Here is an 18,758-nt window from a genome sequence, read left to right as displayed (position 1 = left end):
TGTCTCTGTTTACTCAGCCCTCTTGGAATGCTTTTTGTTTCATATCCAAGCCACACCTTTGTCACTGTGAGGCTTGCCCCTTCCTGCTTGAATCTGAGATGATTTCTTTTGAAGCTGAGCTCTTCCAGCAACGAGTATGTACTTAAATTGTTCAAATGCCCACACTCTTCTACTCCAGACTCCTCTTCTTTTGATGGCTTGAACAGTGTAAATTTTTCGTTGTTAATTTTTTACGCGTTTAGGTCTCGTCTGCTGCCCCCATCCCTCATTCTAGATTCCTTGAGAACGGGAGCCCCTTACTCAATGAACTCTCATTGACCTCCTACCTCACATTCAGTGTTGGGGATTTAGGAGAGAATAAAGCATGGGGCCCGTCTTCCAAGTCCTAATATCTCTCATGGAGTCTTACTAAAAAACTTAAGAAATGTAGGGGCGCCTGGGTGGCTCAGTTGGTTGAGCGTCCGACTCTTGATTTCAACTCAGGTCTTGATCTCAGGGCGTTAAGTTCAAGCCCTGTGTTGGGCATGGAGCCTACTTATAAAAACCAAACCAAAACCAAACAAAACTTGCAAATATTGGGGTGCCTGGCCGGCTCAATGAGAAGAGCATGCGTCTCTTAATCTCCAGGTCATGAGTTCAAGCCCCACATTGGTGTGGAGATTACTAAAAAAAATATATTAAAGCATAAACTTTAAAAAATAAATCTTGCACGCAGTAAGTACTTCACAAATTTCCTTTGCGTTGTTGAGCGGTAAGGGCTGACGTGTGTTTAAATGAGTATTACTTATGCTCAAGGTAATATTTATTGATTAATTACTACGAGCTAGGCCTTTCACATTCACTTCATTTCTTGATTACAACAGCTATGAGATAGACAGCACTGGGAGGGCACTGTAAGCTGCCATTCCCCTTTGGAGTCTCAGCTGCCCGCCCGTCCCCTCTCTTCCCTTTCGATGATCAAATCCTACTTTGCACACAATAAAAACATCCCCTTTGTATCTCGGGGTCCCTCTCATAGCTTTGCTCTCACCTATCCTGCCTCGACGGGATGTGGGTGACAGGGGCTGTGGTCTGGAAGCCTCCAGCTGGGTCAGGCCCCCGATTCCCTTCGTTTCATGCAGCCTAGTGGTTAATAATGTTTTCTAAACCTGTTGTCAATATTTACGAATTAGAGGGTGTCATGCAAAACTCTGGATTTTTGCCTTCTTTTGAATAACTGGGAGCTTTCTGCAACTGTGGGTCCGTATGCCCACGGGCCCGGGTCGCCAGGTTTGTGGAGTCCGTTCCTTCTAAACGGGCACAGCGTCCTCGTCCCCGTCACCCAGACACCTGCGGCCGTACTCACGTGTCTCAGCAGTCCGCGGCGGATACCGCTGAGCATGCAAAGTGCATGTGTCTACACGGCCCGCGGTGGGTCTGTGCCTCAGTCACCTTGGGAAGAGGAACTGCCCCCACTTTGTAGATGAGGAGGTGAAGGGCCCAGGCCGGGTCTTCAGCCCTCCATGGCTACCGCTCCCTGGAGCACTGGCATTTGTCACCCTGTGCTGAAGGGAGAGGAAGGGAAGAGGGGACCTGTCCCTGTTCCTCGTGCTGCCCAAGGCGGATGCAGCAGAAACCCACACCCACACCCACAGCTGTCCTGTAGGAATAGTGGCCCATGCCAGAGGCAGCAGGGCCCTGAAGGAGGCCAGGTGAGCACCGAGGGTCCTTGGGGCCATCTCGGAGCCAGCTGTCCTGGGGGGCTCTGCTTCTGTCCCTCTTGGAAAAGAGAATTAATTGATTCTATTAAGCCTCCATCCAACTGTCACTTGAAACGTTAGCCTGTAAACCAGAGTAATCCATCTTAGTCCCGTTAGGTCCCCTCGGCAGGCACCTTGGCCCTCCCGCTAGTGTCCCCCATGGCCCCTGGCCTGCCCGAGCCCCCCTGGGTCTAAGCGGTGCCTTGGCCCTCCTGCTACTGTCCCGCATGGCCCCCGGTCTGTCCGAGCCCCCCTGGGCTGGGGAGCGGGTCTGAGCAGATGCCTGGGCCCTTCCGCTAGTGTCCCGCCATGGCCCCCGGCCTGCCCGAGGCCCCCTGGGCTGGGGAGGGATTACCTGGGTTAGGTTACCTGCCTGTCAGCCTCTGAAAATGCAGCCCTCTTCAAGCGCTCTAAGGTGGGGGGTTTGGGGGGGATGTACGGCCGGTCAGGTGACGGCTGTCCCGAGACCCACCAGGGACGAGAATCTCTGAAGCTGTTCTGCGTGTGGGTGCCGCGGATGCAGAGACGGGTGAGCCCTGTGGCACAGTCAGGGTGCTCATGAGACTCCAGAGCAGGGCCCCTAGAGGGTGAAGAGCGCGGGTTTACCGCGGGCGTGTCGGGGCCACCTGGGCAGGGGGTCACAGGGAACAGGGAGCCTTCAGAAGGCTCGCGGCCCTGGACAACTGATACGGACAAGCCCACCTGGAGCCTGTTACTGGCTGTGTCAATGGGGTGATAACAGTCCTGACTTCCTACTTTTCTAGAACGTGGCGAGGATTATATCACCTCCCGTGGTTGGGATGAGCCGAGAGAACCCCTCCCCACGAGGAAAGAGCTTGAGGCCGAGTCACTGGGCCTGGGGACTGGGTGGCTTTGCAGCTGAGGTGCCAGGGGGCTTTGCAAGGTGAGCCCCGTGCTTAGGGGTTCTGGAGAATCAAGGGCCTCTAGAGGCTGAGGGTGGGGGAGAGAAAGAGGAGAAAGAAAGAGACGGCTGGAAGAGGAAAGAAATTTGGGTGCGGGGGTGGGTGTGGCGAGTGGAAGATTGTCTAAGTCCCGCCGTGCAACGTGCCCTGTGAGGCGAGCCCACGTGCCCGTCTCTGGTGGGGCCTTCGGGGCACGGCATTGCCCGGGAGCCCTGGGGAGGCAAGCTGGGCGGGTGGTGAGCCCTGAGACCCCGTTGCGTGAGGCCGACCACCCCGGAGGTGCCATAAACGTTAGCTCCCGCTCCTATTACTGGGGTTGTTCCTGTGTGGGCCGGGCTCAGCCTATGGACATCAGCCTGGAAATATGACGCTGGAGACCGGGGAGGGGGGTGGACAGGAGGACAAAACTGGCCCAGGAGGACGAAGGCCCACACCACTCCTAGAAAAGCCTAGCGTGTGGCAGAGCCAACCCTCCCCGCCCCCCCGCCCGCCAGCCTTGGGCAGCTCCAAGACCGCCCCAGTCCTCTACCTCGGTAAGACCTGAGCGCACTCCGCCCAGATGAGTGGTTTGCAGAATGAAAAGAATGTTCATTAATCCTGTTATCTGAGCTGAGAGCTTTCTGGTTTAATTTCTCTGATAAAACCACCCTGAATGGGGAGCTCTCAGAATGCCAAAGGAGGCCTCTTTATGGGATTCCTGAGGTGCAGTGAGACCTGGAAGGGGTGAGCGTGGGGGTGGGGGACTCACCTCTCTGCCCCGGGAACCTTGGGTTCGGCACTGACTTGTTCAGTCTTCTGACCGGAGACCCTCACTGTACCTCCCCATCAAGCACGGCCGCACTTTAGAAAGGAATGTGGGGAAAAAAAATAATTCATCGGAAGAAAAGAGAAAGAGAGAAAGAGAGAGAGAGGGAGGGAGGGAGGAAAGAACCCGTAGTTGGGAATCTGTAAGGGAATAGCAGGTATGAAATGCAAAATTCAGAATTTGGTGTTACGTTGAATTTTTGCACCGGGCTTGATAATCACTGATGCTGATGCACGTCAGGGACCGGGGATGTCACAGGTGCTGTGTCTGTCATTCATCTGCATCGTGTCGGCACGGGCAGCGTGATACTTATGTCTATTATCTAAAGTGACACTTGGGGCAGCTACCGGATCAGGTGTCCATGCTCCCGACCGGTCGGCTAGCATCATGTTGGAAAACTAATTCCAGAAGGGGCCTGCTTTAAGTGCTTCAGCTCTCTTTACGTCTGAGATTGGCCCAATTTACGTCATAAATTGGCCCAAATGGTTGGCCAATTCGCCGGCTAAGTGTCAGAAATGGGTTTTCACTGGTGAAATCAGCCACATGTTGATGGGTGTAATGGGGGGTAAGAAGGGGCTCTCGGTGGTCACCGGGGAGTGTTTGTTGCTCAAGCTCCGAGACTGGCTAAAATATTATATTGCTGATACCCCCACCTTCATGTGAAAAGTCTGTAGGAACTCAAGTCTTGACCTCCAAATGGCCCTCCAGCTGGGTATTTTGAGAATTTCTTGGTCCCCAGAGGTTGACTATAAGAGTTCCATGATCCACCTCTGCAATACTGAAGCCCATTTCCCAAATTGGAGTTCCTCATGCCACCCTCTCCCCTCCTTCAACAAACCGATACTTGGCTCCATTACAGTTTCAGATTTCCCAGAAATGAGATCCTGAACGGGTCAGTCAGGGATCTCCTGGTCTGCACCAAGGCTCTGCCCCGGAGGCCCCTGCCATCCCAGAAGGAAAGCAACCTCGCAGGAGCCCAGCCACTTCTTTCCCCCGTACTGTAATTTCCTTCTTCCCACTTCCCTCTGATAGAGCATTTCATACCTGCTATTCCCTTACAGATTCCCAACTATGGGTTCTTTCCTCCCTCTCTCCCCCTCTCTCTTTCTCTCTTTATTTCTCTTTTCTTCTGATGAATTATTTGTTTTCCACATTCCTTTATACAAGTTTTCATTTCATAGAGCTCCATGGAAACCTTATCTTCCTCCTGGATTAGATGCTGCTTGGTTTGAGGTTTGAGTTGATTTTGCTCAAAATAAATTTAATGTTTTTAGTATGCTTCGCTTGACCTTTTAACACATGCAAGGTGGTGGTTGGTCTGCACAGCCAAAAACGACAACGAGAAGGGACATCAGGGCATCCCTGGGTGGCCCAGCAGTTTGGCGCCTGCCTTTGGCTCAGGTCGTGACCCTGGAGACCCGGGATCGAGTCCCACGTCGGGCTCCCTGCAGGGAGCCTGCTTCTCCCTCTGCCTGTGTCTCTGCCTCTCTCCCTCTCTGTGTCTCTCATGAATAAATAAATAAAATCTTTAAAAAAAAAATAAAAGAAGGGACTGCGACTGAGCACATAGGGCGGGTTGGAGGAACTGCATTATTCCTGCTCCCATCTAAGGGTTCAGCAAACGGGGGTAGTGTAGGGGAGGAAGACGTTTTCTTCTATCTTATTAGGTTTAGATTTTGAGGACTGTGAATTAAACTGACAAAAGACAGGTGAACGGGAATAAAGGTTTATTTTGTATGGGGGGGTGGGCTCACAGAAAAGAAGTGAAAGCCCCCCAAAGTGGTTAAGCCTGGCAGTTTATATGCCATTTTTAAAAAAGAGTTTTATTTATTTATGCATGAGACACAGAGAGAGGCAGAGACACAGGCAGAGGGAGAAGCAGGCTCCATGTGGGATGTCTAATGTGGGACTCGATCCCAGGATCCGGGGATCATGACTTGGGCTGAAGGCAGACGCTCAACCCCTGAGCCACCTGGGTGTCCCATTTATATATCATTTTTTAAAAAGGTGATAAACTGTGGGAAAATGATAAAGACAAAGGGAAGACGGCTTGAGCTTCTAGAGGCAGCAGGTGGTGCAAAGGTGAATATACGGGGGGCACGAATGGAGGACAGGGATTGTTTGGGCAGCTTTGCGGTGCACCTTCTAGTCTCTCTCACAGCAGGTCTGTGATGAAGGCACTATCACCACCTCTACTTACCTTGAGGAAACAGGTCTGTGGGGTTTGAGTCACTCAGCTGGCGACACAGGGTCAGGATATACAAATCGTGGTCATTTGATTCTCAACGTGCTTGAAGATTCCCGGTGTACTTCCCGCCATGCGAAAATACGATTTATGATTTTTTTCTTGATTTTGCAAATATCACATGCTCACAGGAAAACTGGGAAACATGGGAGTGTCTAAGACAGCCTAATTGCACTACTTAGGCACCGTCAGTCGAGGTGGTGCAGGGCTCGTGGTTTTGTGTCCTGATTATTTCCCATAAATACTTCTTCGTACCATTAGTGATTATTCACTGGCATCATTTTAAAGGCAAACGTAATAGTCCATCCTGTGACTGTGTCATGTCACCTGTCGTCGGACCATTAACTTCCTTCTGGTTCTTTCCACCAGTGACAAGTTGGCCATCTTTGGAGGTAATAATCTGTTGCTTGCGTTTCTTACTAAGTCTTCGGGGCAGATTCTTGGGAAGGGAATTCCTGGGCCTACGGGCAAAGACGGAGACTGGACATCATGAGGCCTTAAAATAGACCCCAGGGGACTCGGCCTTTGTAAATAAGGAAGGATCACATTACTTTCTAAGACTCGGTTTAAAACTCAAGATAAACCTGTGAGCATTTTGACCAAGAATGGACGGACCCGCCCAGGTTTATTTGGTGCTACTTTTCTTAACCAGTAGGGGGCAGCACAAACAAATACCAGTGGAGCGCCTCCTTGGCCATTGAATTTGACATTTTTGTAGTTGTGGTTTTTTTTTGTTTTTTTTTTTTTGCCAAACTTCCTTTGTTAAAATTAGGAACAACAAAGCCACCAAATTTACAGGCGAGAGCCAGAAAGGAAAATCAAGTTTACTTGGAAGATTTACAGCTTTCAGGAATGTTCCGGAAGACTGATCCAGATGGCAAAAGGTTGGAGGGAAAGGGCTCTCTCCTACCGAGCCTTGCTCCAGAGGCTAGGGGAGCGGGCCAGGGTGAGAGGAGCAGGGGTTGGTCAGTGGGCATTTCGTGCCGGGCAAGAGGTGCCTGAGGGCTGGGAAGCGCGTTTATCTTGCCCAACAGGATGATGGCCAGAGGAAGAAGGAGGCACGTGACGACCAGCCTTTGGAACAGCAGGCACAAGGTCAGTGATGCAAGGAAGGAAGAGTTAATGAATCACAGAGAAATTTGCTGCGTCAAGTTGATGACAAGGGGTGGGTAGGCCCCAGGGAGGAATGTGGCTGCAGTGTACCCGGGGTGCTGGGGTTGTTGAGCTAAGGGTTGTACGCCCCGGACGGCGTCTCCAGGACCCCCGTGCATGCTGTGGTTTATGCTGAAGTCATACAGAAAAATCCACAGGTTTTCCTGGGGCGAAGAGGTGGGGGTAGATTTATAGCTTTCAGGCGTCTACAACCATGGAAAGATTAGGAACAAGTGATCCAGGTGTATTCCTGCCACCTCTAGGATCAAAGGCACTGTCTCCCCAGAGCCAAACTCCTTCTGCCCGGTTCCGAAGGCACAAATACCCCGCCTGGATGGAGTGGGGGGTCGCCCCACCCCAACACCTGGGTTGCGGTGGAGGGCTCAGCAGGAGGTGAGTACATCAGGTGACGAGAACCGATGCTCAGAGGAAAGCTCCAGGGCACAGCGGAGAGCTCAGAGAGCATCCAGGTGACTCTATCAAGGGCCATCATTCTGTTTGGAGAAACGTTCTGTTTCTCTTTTCTAAAAGTTCCTCCTCCAGGAGCCTGGTCAGACGTGCCAGCTGCCTACACATGCTGCTCCAAGAGGCTTACTGGCAGAGTAGGAGCTTCATCCTTGAGCCCCGTGATCTCTTTATCATATCCAGATTCTTCTGGAGGGTTGAAAAGGCAGATGGTTTATTATGGCATTGTCCATAGTGGCAGAAATCTGACTGCAATCTGAGGGGCCCATCAATGGTACGAGTGCCGTGATCTATTTTTACCCATGTTTTGCTTCAGACAAACGTGTGGATTATGCACACCAAGCAATTCTCTAGTGCCCTCTGGACACCCACTGGGGGTCCTCCAAGTCAATGGGATGGTGACACTAATTACCCAGTTAGCCCAGACCCCACAGGTTAAGGCCCCAATCCCCACAAGTAGTGGGTTCTCAGGTTACTCACACCTCTGTCTGACCTGGCTACACCTTGGGGGTTCCCATGACACCCTCCTCAGCTTTGATAATTTTCTATAAGGGCTCAAAGAGTTCAGGGAAACGCTTTACTTGCTATTGCCGGTTTATCGTAAACCATATTGTAAAGGATACAAATGAACAGACAGACAGAGAGGTATATGGGGCAAGGGCCGGAGGGATCCTGAATACAGGGGTTTCCATCCCTGTGGACGTTGGGGTGTACCGCCCTCTCAGCGTATGGACACACTTACCGACTCAGATAGTCTCCGAACTCCTCCACGTAGGGTGTTTCTGGAGGTGCCATCACACAGGCACGGTGCATTAACTCATTGGCCCTTGGTGATCCCATTCAATTTCCAGCCCCCCTCCCCTCCCTGGACTCTGGGAGGGCTATGGGAGCAGAGCAGGGTTGGAAATCCAATCGCATGGTTGGATCCTCAGGCCACCAGCCCCCCATCTTGAAATTATCTAGGGGCCCACCAAGGGTGCCCTCAGTAGCATACACTCAGGAATCGTTGAAAAGGGCTCCGTGATGAATAATAAAAATGCTCCTCCCAGCCCATGACTCAGGAAACTCCAAGGGTTTTAGAAGCTTGGTGCCAGGAAGCAGAGAGGAAGACAAAACACATATTTCTTATTCTATCACAAGATCACAGATAGTGAAGTTGTAGAATCAACTGTAGTTCATTCGTTTGGTGAAATATGAGCTTTTAAAGCGAATGTTAGATCCATATGCAGTGACCCAAGAGGTGTTCATGGTGTTGTCTTAAGCGAAAGGTTGGAGTGTAAGTACGTGGGGCAGAGATGGGCAAACATTTTCAGTCAAGGGCCAAATGGCAAGCGTTTCAGGCTCTGTCCCTGCAGGTGCAAAAGCATCTAGAGACACTCTGTAAACAAATAGGCCTGGCTGTGTTTCAATAAAACTTTATTTATAAAAGCAGGCGGTGGGCCACATTAGTCTGCAGGTCATGGTTCTTTGCCCGTAGACTTTCGGAAAAGTTTTGACTTGGTTTAAAGAGGTTTGAGGTGACCACGAGCTCCAGACAAATCAGCAGTGTCTGGAGACCTGGCGCAGTCTGAGATGATGAGAGCGGAGGCGTGAGTGTGTGACACCTGACGGAGGCCGTCCCCATGTGCTTCGTACCCGCTGTGCGCATGCAGGGCTCTCTTTTGAGTTTGGGGGTGCTGGGCTGTAAGGCGGCGGGGGCGAACTAGCTGATCGCCGAGACAGCACCAGGGAAGGGGAAGGACGTGGGGGTTCGGGCAGGGGGAGCGTGGCTAGCCCGGAGAAGCGAGAAGTGAGCCCAAGCTCCGGGCGCTGCCGGGACCACTGTGACCCATCGTCTCTTGCCAAGCAGAGGACGGTCCGGCCGCCAGGAGTATGGGATGACAGCAGGCTAGACGTCCCTCCTGTGGCCCCCGAACCCGCTGGCCTCCCCAGGACTCGGGACACAGCCACTGCGGGGGTTCGGCGCCTGGGCTTTGGGGTGGACAGACCTGGGCTTGCACGGACCTTGCCACCTCAGAGCCCAGCCACCTTGGGAAAGTTCCTGAACTTCTCGATGCCTCCACTTTTCCTACGTAAAAGGAAGTTCATAATAATAATAGTAATAGTACCGCCTGTTTCGTAGAGTTCCCATGAGAACCAGGTGAGTCCCTACGCTGGATTTTCCAGGGTGCCTGGCTCGGCACATGGGCGACTGTGACCGCTCATGGTTTGTCGTCATGGTCATGACTAGTCGTTACTGTGACAACCGGCCGATTATGCTTTCGGCTTCCCCCTGAAGCTGTGTGCGACAGGCCTGCCCCCCTGACCCTTCCAGCTCTTCAGCTCATGGTCCTCTTTGACCACGTTGAGCTGAGAGTGGCCTGGCTGCACAGCTTTCTCTGGGTCTCCCTTTTCCCAACTATAAGATTTTTGTCGTATCTGTTGTGCCAGGTGAGGCACGGAGGATGCCGGGGTGTGCACCTGGAGAGCACAACGCAGGGTACGGGTGCAAGGTGACACGATGCTCAAAGCCTGGGATCTTTCTGCACGCCCAGGGCTTGCTCTTCTGATCACTTGGGTATCTCCGCCACCGCTGTCCTGGTGCCCATTTGGGCTGCTGATGCTCGGACGTGCTGCCTCGTGTCGCACGTGCGTCGTGTCCCGTGTGTGTGTCACAGCCACAGCTGGGAGCGAGGTCTCAGAGCTGGAATCTGTCCTGGGCCTCGTAAGTGATACCTATTGATAAGAGGGGTTCAGGGGAGTAAGTATGCCCCTTCAGGGACTCAGTGCCCCCCAAGCACCTGAAGAGGCCGACTCCTCTCTCAGGGCTCAGCAGAGGATCAGCACACAGGAGGTGCAAGGTCACCGGGGAGGAAAATCCTTTTGTGCCGCTGTCTGATGAATTGGAGATTTCAAAAATTGTTATTTCCAAAAGCATCTGAGTTACAGCTAAAAGACACGCATGTGCACGCGCACACACACACACAGACACGCTGAGTTTGCACTTGGCCCCTTCGGGCATCTGTTTTCCAAACAGGCAGAGAGCTCACCTGGAACTGACCCAGGGCGCTGAGGGAGGGGAAGCGGGAGGCCCCAGAAGGGTCCAGGTTTCCTGCGGGGAAATCCAGGAACTGAGTGTCCCCACTTCCTTCTGGTCAATTGTTCACGGGAAGGAAGGTGAGGGGCCTTCTGTTCTTTCTCCGGAATCCCGTGATGCCCACTCTCTGAGCAAGCAGGCATAACCACCACCCCGCGGCTCTCCGCACCTTCCCCTCCCTGGGGACTGCGGGGACGGCGGGGGGGGGGGGTGCCCCCTTCTTCATGGCTGCCTTGATGGCAAGGACGGGAAGGTTTAGCTTGTCACTTTTCTAAAGAACTCTTCATCTTCTGACCCCTACCAGGGCTAAGGCCTCGGGCAGTGGTCCAGATGGAACTGGGCTCCCTCTTCCCTCCAATAACTGGAAAAAAAATGATAATACCCTGAGACCTGCCCGTCCCCATAGAGGACTCAGCAAAGGAGGGAGACCAGCACCGTCTCGGACCTCCCGCCCTCTGCATTTCTCCATCCCCCACCCCCGGTTCCCTCCTCACTGATGCTGGGGCGACTTTCAGCTCTCAGGGCCACTGAGCCCCCAGGGGCAAGAGGGTATAAGAGAGTATATTTAGTTCTCTCTCACTCTTACGTCCCATATTCCTCTGGGCTAACCGAATCACATCACAGAGCAAGCACACTCACGTGCAATACTAGTAAAGTAGTGAAAAGCACAACTCTTCCCGTCCCGGTTGGGCCTCCTACCAGCTGGGTGGCATTAAGCAAGTCGCTTAACTTCTCTGTGCCTCGGTGTCCTCACTTGTGAAATGGAGATAACGAATAGTACCAATGGGATCGTTGTGAGGGGTTACACGATCTGATGCTTGGAAGGAGCTCGGAACGGTGCCTGGTGCGTAGTAAACGCCAGATGATGTTACGAGGAAACTGCCCACGTATCTAGGAGGGCTCTGACCTTGACCTAGTCAGGCTCTGTGTTGCTGGGGCCTGTGCCGGCCCTCACCCTGAGGGGCAACTGCTTTCATCTCCTTCCCCTGGGGGCTCCCTGGGCCCCTCTGATGCGTGTATGGCCCAAGTTGCAAGGGGAAAGAGGATTGTTATTACTTAATCACGGAGAACACTTTTCCGCTCCCTTTATTTCTGCTTCCTTCGGTCTGGTCTGAGCCAGAGAACCTTCTGTACCTAAGGGCTCATCACCATGTTCTTCTAAACAAAAGATCAGTCCACTCCTCCCCAGTGTCCCACCACCTGGGACAACAGGGACTATCCCTAAATGTGCCCATCATGCAGCAGTGGTAGTTGTTTAATAACACTTTTGCCTATGGAAGGGGAGGGAAAACTTTTCTTCCAACCTCTTAGGTTCCTACAGGCGGGACTGTGAATTAAGCTGACAAATGACAGTGACAGGAGAAGAGCACACACAATGTTACTCGGTGTTGATATTTTTACATGGCGTGGGCCGCTTCATAGAAAAGAGATGAAAAATCTCCAAGAAGCGGTTTGATTAGGGGGCTTTGGGGACATTTTAACAAAGGCTGATGATAAATTGCAAAAATGTAATTAGATGAGGGAAAGGGCTTTGGGCTTCTGGGGGTGGCAAAGGGTGGGAGTGGGATTAGGAAATATATATGGCAATGCAAGATAAGGAATATTTATAGTTGAGGGTTCATCTCAGTGTCATCTCAGGTAATAAGGATGTTCTTTCTCCCTGGCACCAGGAGGGCATCTTTCGGAGGGGAAATTCGTGCTCTGCTTTTAGACAGAAGGGGTACTAGAGTGTGAATGAAGAAGAGGCGCTTCTGCCGGCTGTGGGGAAATTTCCATGAAGAAGGATTCTGAAGCATCTGCTGAACCTCCAGAGCGGGGGAGAGCTAGAAGAGGGGAGACAACATGCCTCGGGTCACCTATTAGGGGCTGCTGGGAACCCAGGTCCAGCTCCTGATTTTGAGGATTCCCCCCCCCCCAGAGAAAGGGAAGTCGATCAGGAGCGCCTTCCTGTGGTCTGGGAGGCGACAGTGAGGGCCTGGGTAGAGGAAGGGTGTGTGGGGGTGCAGGGAGTGCTGAGGGGGGCAGAGCCACGAGGGGGCGATTACGAGAGAATCTTACAAGTGAACGTGAAGCTTGGCTTGAGATTGCATGTGAATCGGGGGGTAGGTTTACAAAAGAAGATCGACTTTCAGAATTTATTAACACTAGAGGATTTTAGAGCCAGAAGGGCTCCTCCGCCCACACCCTGCACGCACAGACGCACGTTATGCTGATGAAAAGTTGGACCCAACAATGTGCTCTGGCAGCAAATCATGCAAATTCTAGGGCTAGTTGTCAGACCTCTGGACCCTCAAGCCAGAGCCCCAATTTTTCCCCTGTTCCTTCCATTCAAATGAGAGGCCAATGCCAACCCAGGCTTTCAGAACTTGGGACTAAGTACACAGTAGGGCTTTATGCATTCCTGGCCCATCCCGGCCACCAGGACACCAGTTTTAGGAAGACAAACCCTTACATCAGGCTTCCCGACCTCAACACTATTGACATTTTTTAAAAATATTTTATTAATTTATTTGAGAGAGAGAGAGAGAGCACAAGGCACGAAGGCTGGGGGGCAGAGGGAGAGGGAGAAGCAGACTGCCCGCTGAGCAGGGAGCCCAAAGCAGGCGTTGGATCCCAGGGTCCTGGGATCATGACTGGAGCCAAAGGCCGACACTTGACCACCTGAGCCACCTAGGCGCCCACACTGACATCTCGAGCCTGATATTCCTTGTTGTGGGTGCCTGTCCCGTGGATTGCATGGAGGACCTTGCCATTCGATGCCACTGGCATCTTCACCCCTTCTCCCCACCCCCAGTCGCGAGAATTAAAAATGTTTCTAGACGTTTCTGAATGTCTCTGGCAACAAGGGAGTGAGGGTACAAAACCGATCCTGCTTGAGAACCAGTGCCTTCCATCCACGTGCTTAGGTGAGTTCTAGCCCTGCACGGGCCCAAACCCACAGAATCATAAAAGCTGAAGCCCTTAGATCATTCACTGGGAATGGAATGGTTCATATTTTCCCTAATAATCTTTACAGAGGTGTTTTGTTGATTCATTCCACAAATAAACGTGTTGCTTATGTACTGTGTGCTGGGAGCTGCGGGAATCTTTAGAGAGACTGGGGTGCCTGAGGTGGCTTTAAGGAGTTTTTAGGCAAGATCAGCAATGCTGTGAAAATAAACACTCACCTCTAGGACGGAAAGAGTCGCACAGGGAGTGGGAGGAGGGAGAGAAGCCAGGGAAGGCACGGAAAGTCAAGGAGAACATTCTGCTGCACAAACCGACCTAGAAGGGACGCCCGGGGGGCTCAGGGGTTGAGCATCTGCCTTCAGCCCAGGGCATGATCCCCAGGGTCCTGGGATCGGAGTCCCACATGGGGCTCCCCGCATGGAGCCTGCTTCTCCCTCTGCCTGTGTCTCTGCCTCTCTCTGTGTCTCTCATGAATGAATAAATAAAATCTAAAAGAAAAAAAAATCAACCAAAAACTGAGCCCCTGAGAGCTTGGCTTTGAAGTCAGATGCACCTGCACCTGAACTTCAGCTTAGTGTGACTTGGGCAAATTATTTTCTTAACCTCAGTTTCCTTATCTGTAAAATGGAGATAATAACAATACTCCGCTTATGGTTGTTTTGAAGATTCAGTAAGATAATGCATGTAAAGCTCTTAGCACGGAGCTCGGGGCCTGGTAAGCACCCAGGATGGTGCTGTAGAAGCTGCTCTAATCATTGTTCAGCCTATGCTGTTTTATAATTAAGAACAAAGTTGCGCTCTATGTAAAAGCACACCCACCACCACCAAGGAGAGGAGTAAGTCACTGGGGGCAGTTATTTTAGCTTCAGCCACCTGTTGTCCCTTGTTTCTGGCTTCTGGGTCATATGTGTGCTTGGTTAGGAGGTGCCCTAGGGATGTTATTACTAAATCCCTCATGTCCCATATGCACACAAGCAGTGAGATGGTTGAATGTGCTACTTAAGAGAGAGATCTGCTCATAACGGGAATGCGAGCAAAGGTCACTGTTTTAAAAGTTGGAAGTGAGAAAATGCAAAATTCTGCACGTGCATTTGAAGGAAAGTGTTGGAAAAGTGGGGACGATGATACACGTGAGGTGCTTAGAAACAACCTTGACATCGGTAAGCCCTTGGGAAATATCTTCGTGCACCATCAGCACCGTCATCATTATCGTTATACAGAACAAGGAGGGAAATATTATACACGAAAGATTTTTGAGCTTATGTGCGCTGCACTTCCCAGCCAGAGACAAGGAAAAGCAAAGAGCAGATTGGAGGAAATCCCAACTATATGGCTCCAGCCGAGCATCAGCCTTGGAAGACGTGTGGAAATGTAGGAGCTGCCTGGGGATCAGAGAAGGCAAGGGCTTAGCTGGTGTGAGGTGCAAAGTGCTGCTTGGAGGTGTTTATGGCAAGCCATGGCTGTCCCGTGAATTTAACATCCATTTGAATTTGTTCTTCATTGAAATGAATCTTGGGGGGATCCCCGGGTGGCTCAGCAGTTGAGCGTCTGCCTTGGGCTCAGGGCGTGATTCTGGGGTCCCAGGATCGAGTCCCACATCAGGCTCCCTGCATGGAGCCTGCTTCTCCCTCTGCCTGTGTCTCTGCCTCTCTCTCTCTCTCTCTCTGTGTGTGTCTCATGAGTCAATAAATAAAATCTTTAAAAAAAAAAAAAGAAATGAATCTTGGGTGATTGGAGTCTGGACCCCATAGGTCTTGAGATGCTTAGGGAGACCATCTGGGGGAGGAAGTGTCATTCACCTCAACAGACTTTTCAAGTTGATCTATTTTAAGGAAATATGCCCAAGAGAGGGATATATGAGAGCTGCGAAGAGGAACACGAACTTCGAGCATCAACCAGCCCTCCCATCCGGCGGCTATGTGAGTGGGTATTGCAAACGTAAACTCTCAGTCACCTTAGATTTACGAGTTTTGCATCAACCATTCACTTTCGTTGAGCACGAACTGTGTGCCTTCTGTGTTCTCGGTGTATTTCGTGGACTTTCACCGAAACCCTACGAGCAAGGTACCGCTGCGTTCCCATTTAATGGATATGGAAGCCGAGGTACAGCTTTGCATAACAGATCCGGGCAGTCTTGCAAGCGAGAGGTGAGCCAGGCAGTCGGGCTCCAAAGCCCATGCCTTTAACTACTGGACTTACAAGCGGCCTTTCCACCCCTGACCTATCTTTACATCTAAAACCTTCCATATTATCATGACGATCCTTATTAGGGAAGCACGGTCATTGACAGTAAGGAAAAAGCCATTTGATTTAGAAGCAAGCCCATCAGTGACCCTCGAGCGGGTGGTTTCTCCAAAGCGCTGGGATGGCAGCCAGACTGCAAAGGCTTGCGGGGTCCAGGGAGGTGAGAAAAGGGAGGCGTCCGTGTCTATATCACTTCCAGGACTTCGGTGGCAAGACAAGAAAGAAATCGAATTACAGCTACCAGGAGCAGCCTGCCGTGGGAAGGCCTGTATTTTCTTCTCCCCAAGGTGATGAGCACACATTATAAAGAAGGAAAAGGTGCTGGTGGAGGGGAAGAGGGAGGAAAGATGTTTCGAATAAACATCTGGAAGGGATGGTGCTTGGGCACAAGAGGAGGGTTTGAAGTCCAGCTGGATTCGGGAGAGATGTTTTGGGCTTTACTTGCTAACGATCCCCTGCTGAATCTGTGGTTTTTGGTTTGTTTGTTCATTTGCTTGTTTTGTTTAAGATTTTATTTATTTATCCATGAGATACACAGAAGAGGCAGAGACACAGGCAGAGGGAGAAGCAGGCTCCATGCGGGGAGCCCGATGCGGAACTCGATCCCGGGACCCCGGGGTCTCGTCCTGAGCTGAAGGCAGACGCTCAACCACGGAGCCACCCATGAGCCCCTAAATCACTGGGTAAGCGTCCAGTAATCTGGACTCGCCCCGTCCTGAAAGCTCACATCCTCCTGGTGTGGATGGTCCATCATCTAATCATTCCGAGAAGTGGGTAGATGTGCCAGAGCTGCCGCTACGTAGCTGTATATTCTTGGACAAGTGAGCCACTTCTTGTCTCTGAGCCTCAATTTCCCCATTTGTAAAGTGGCAGAGTGGAACTACAGATCCCGGGTCCTCGCACCTGCAGAAATTCATATTTCTAACATGAATAGAAAAATGTCCTGCTGTTTTAGCTTAGAGATTAATTCTCTTATCATGTGATTTCTGTTTGAGCTGGAGAGCAGCCGTGGTCACTTCTCTCGGTGCCGGGAAGAGAAGGAATTTGACCAGGACAGTAAATGGATCTGCGTTATATTTATCAATGTGTATAATGTTCATTAAATGGATTAATTTGGGGACACCTGGGTGGCTCAGCGGTTGAGCTACTGAGGTCCCGGTTGACCCACCAGGGGTCCCGGGATCGAGTCCCACATCGGGCTCCCGGTGCATGGAGCCTGCTTCTCCCTCTGCCTGTCTCTGCCTCTCTCTCTCTCTGTATCTCTCATGGATAAATAAATAAAATCTTAAAAATAAATACATAAAGTGGATTAATTTGTTACCAGGATTCTAAGGGCATCGTCCTAAATACTCTAGAAAAGTATGTCCTTGGGGCACATGGGGGGCTCAGTAGGTTGAGCATTGGACTCTCCATGTCAGCTCTGGTCTTGATCTCATGAGTTCAAGCCCTATGTTGGGCTCCCTGCTGGGTGTGGAGCCCACTTAAAAACAACAATGACTAACAATGTGTGTCCTTTATTAGCCGTATGCACATGCGAGCCTCAAGAACATCATGCCACATGGGTAGCTCGTTGCTCGTTGCTGGAGAGCCTTCTCCGTCATCTGCCCGCACTAGTCCGCACGTCGGTACTGGGATCGCGGATCTCCCTAGGAGCCTAGCTGTCAGGAAGGAGGACCAGAGGGTGCGTTTGTGTGACCAGCGTCTGCTGTTAACAGCATTTCATAAGTAGACTTCGCCCTAGGCACGACAGCTAGAACTCAGTAGCTGCACAGAGTACCTACTATGTGTCAGGCGCCAAACAGGAAAATGAGGACTGAAACATTATCAGTTTTGCCGATCAAAGCCTGTAACCACAATAAAAGCACAAAACAGGAAACCAAGACAAGTATCTATCTAGGGTGCAGCCATTCGGAACACAAGGGGTGCAGTGCATCAGCTAGAGGGGCATGTGGGCGTCTGTGTGCACGCGCGTGTGGTCAGTTGGAATAAGAGGCTGAACAGGGTGGAAGGTTCTGCAGCAGGCGCCCGGGGGAGCACCTGCACAATGACGCCTGTCTCTCATTATGCTATTGCTCAAGGACACGTATACCCAGTGCTTCAGCAGCTTAGACAACACACGTACCCTCCCACCTCTATAGCCCCTCTGGGTACACGGTGGCCCTAAGCCAGCCCTTTGAATCGAGGTGCAGGTGATATATATGGTCGCGGTTCTCAAAGTGTGGTCTGGGGACCTTCGGGGTGCCCTCAGAACCTGTGCCGTCACGACAGGCCCCAGGCTCAGAAGGGCCCCACGCTCGGCGTAACGCTCTGCTGTGGCTGCCTTGAGGTTCCTGACAGCTTTCGGACAAGGGGCCCCACATTTTCGGTAGCACTGCAAATTGCACTGCAAATTTCGGTCTTAGTTGCCCAAAACCCTTAGATGTTCGAGAACCCTCTCATGAGGTTCATGGGCGCAAAACTATTCTGATCCTGATACATCGATGACACCGTGCAATGTGTCACCGTGCAACTTGCCTTTTCTTTTCCCATTCTCACTCGAGAACACAGCAGAGTTTTCCAGCAGCTTCGTGACCTGGTTATTACCAAGGACCAGAGGCAGGAGGAAGTATGAGAACGCGATGATTTTCTCTCACGCCGGGCGCTAAGGAGATTGGCAGAAATGAGAGACGATGCTCCTCTTCTCACTGCTTATGGTTTGCTCTTGGATAATAGAGTCAGTTTTCATAAAAACGTTATTCGTGTTAACAAGCAATGGGTAAGTCCCCGTCCGAGCCCGAAGGAGAAGCAGGCGCCCTGGTGTCCAGGGCCGGGAGAAGGTGGCTGTCCCAGCTCAGGACGACGGCGGGTTCACCCTTTCTCTGCCTTTTGTTCTATTTGCACCCTTCACGGGATGGGGCGAAGCCCACCCACACTGGTGAGGAGGATCCCCACTACCGGGTGCACCAACTCAGATGCTGATCTCTTCCAGAACACGCTCACGGACACACCCAGAGACGTGTTACCAGCGGTCCAGGCACCCCTTAGCCCAGCCGGCTTGACACGCAGAATTAACCATCACACCTGTTCATTTGCGTAGGTTGATCTACGTCCAGTAAAAAAAAAATGAGGCCGAGACGCCTTCTGTCCCTCACCCTCCACCTTCTGCAGAAGTTCCCAAAGT

General features: G+C 51.6%; 1 protein-coding gene and 1 long non-coding RNA gene across 3 annotated transcripts in view; one reads left to right on the top strand and one right to left on the bottom strand.

Moving 5' to 3' along the window:
- PRR5L (proline rich 5 like) overlaps positions 1–18,758 on the top strand; it is a 142,036-nt gene that overhangs the window by 35,807 nt on the left and 87,471 nt on the right. The gene's annotated exons all lie outside the window — the stretch shown is intronic.
- LOC119864206 lies at positions 6,504–8,359 on the bottom strand. The gene is made up of 2 exons (XR_005373348.1): positions 8,072–8,359; positions 6,504–7,518 (listed from the first exon to the last, which is right to left on the bottom strand). It is a non-coding gene; the product is annotated as an uncharacterized LOC119864206 (long non-coding RNA).

The sequence above is a fragment of the Canis lupus genome, chromosome 18 (genome assembly GCF_011100685.1).
Source record: "Canis lupus familiaris isolate Mischka breed German Shepherd chromosome 18, alternate assembly UU_Cfam_GSD_1.0, whole genome shotgun sequence".
In the NCBI taxonomy this organism is placed as follows: Eukaryota; Metazoa; Chordata; class Mammalia; order Carnivora; family Canidae; genus Canis; species Canis lupus.
The sequence above is the reverse complement of the archived record's forward strand: the minus strand, read 5'-3'. Positions and strand labels throughout refer to the sequence as shown.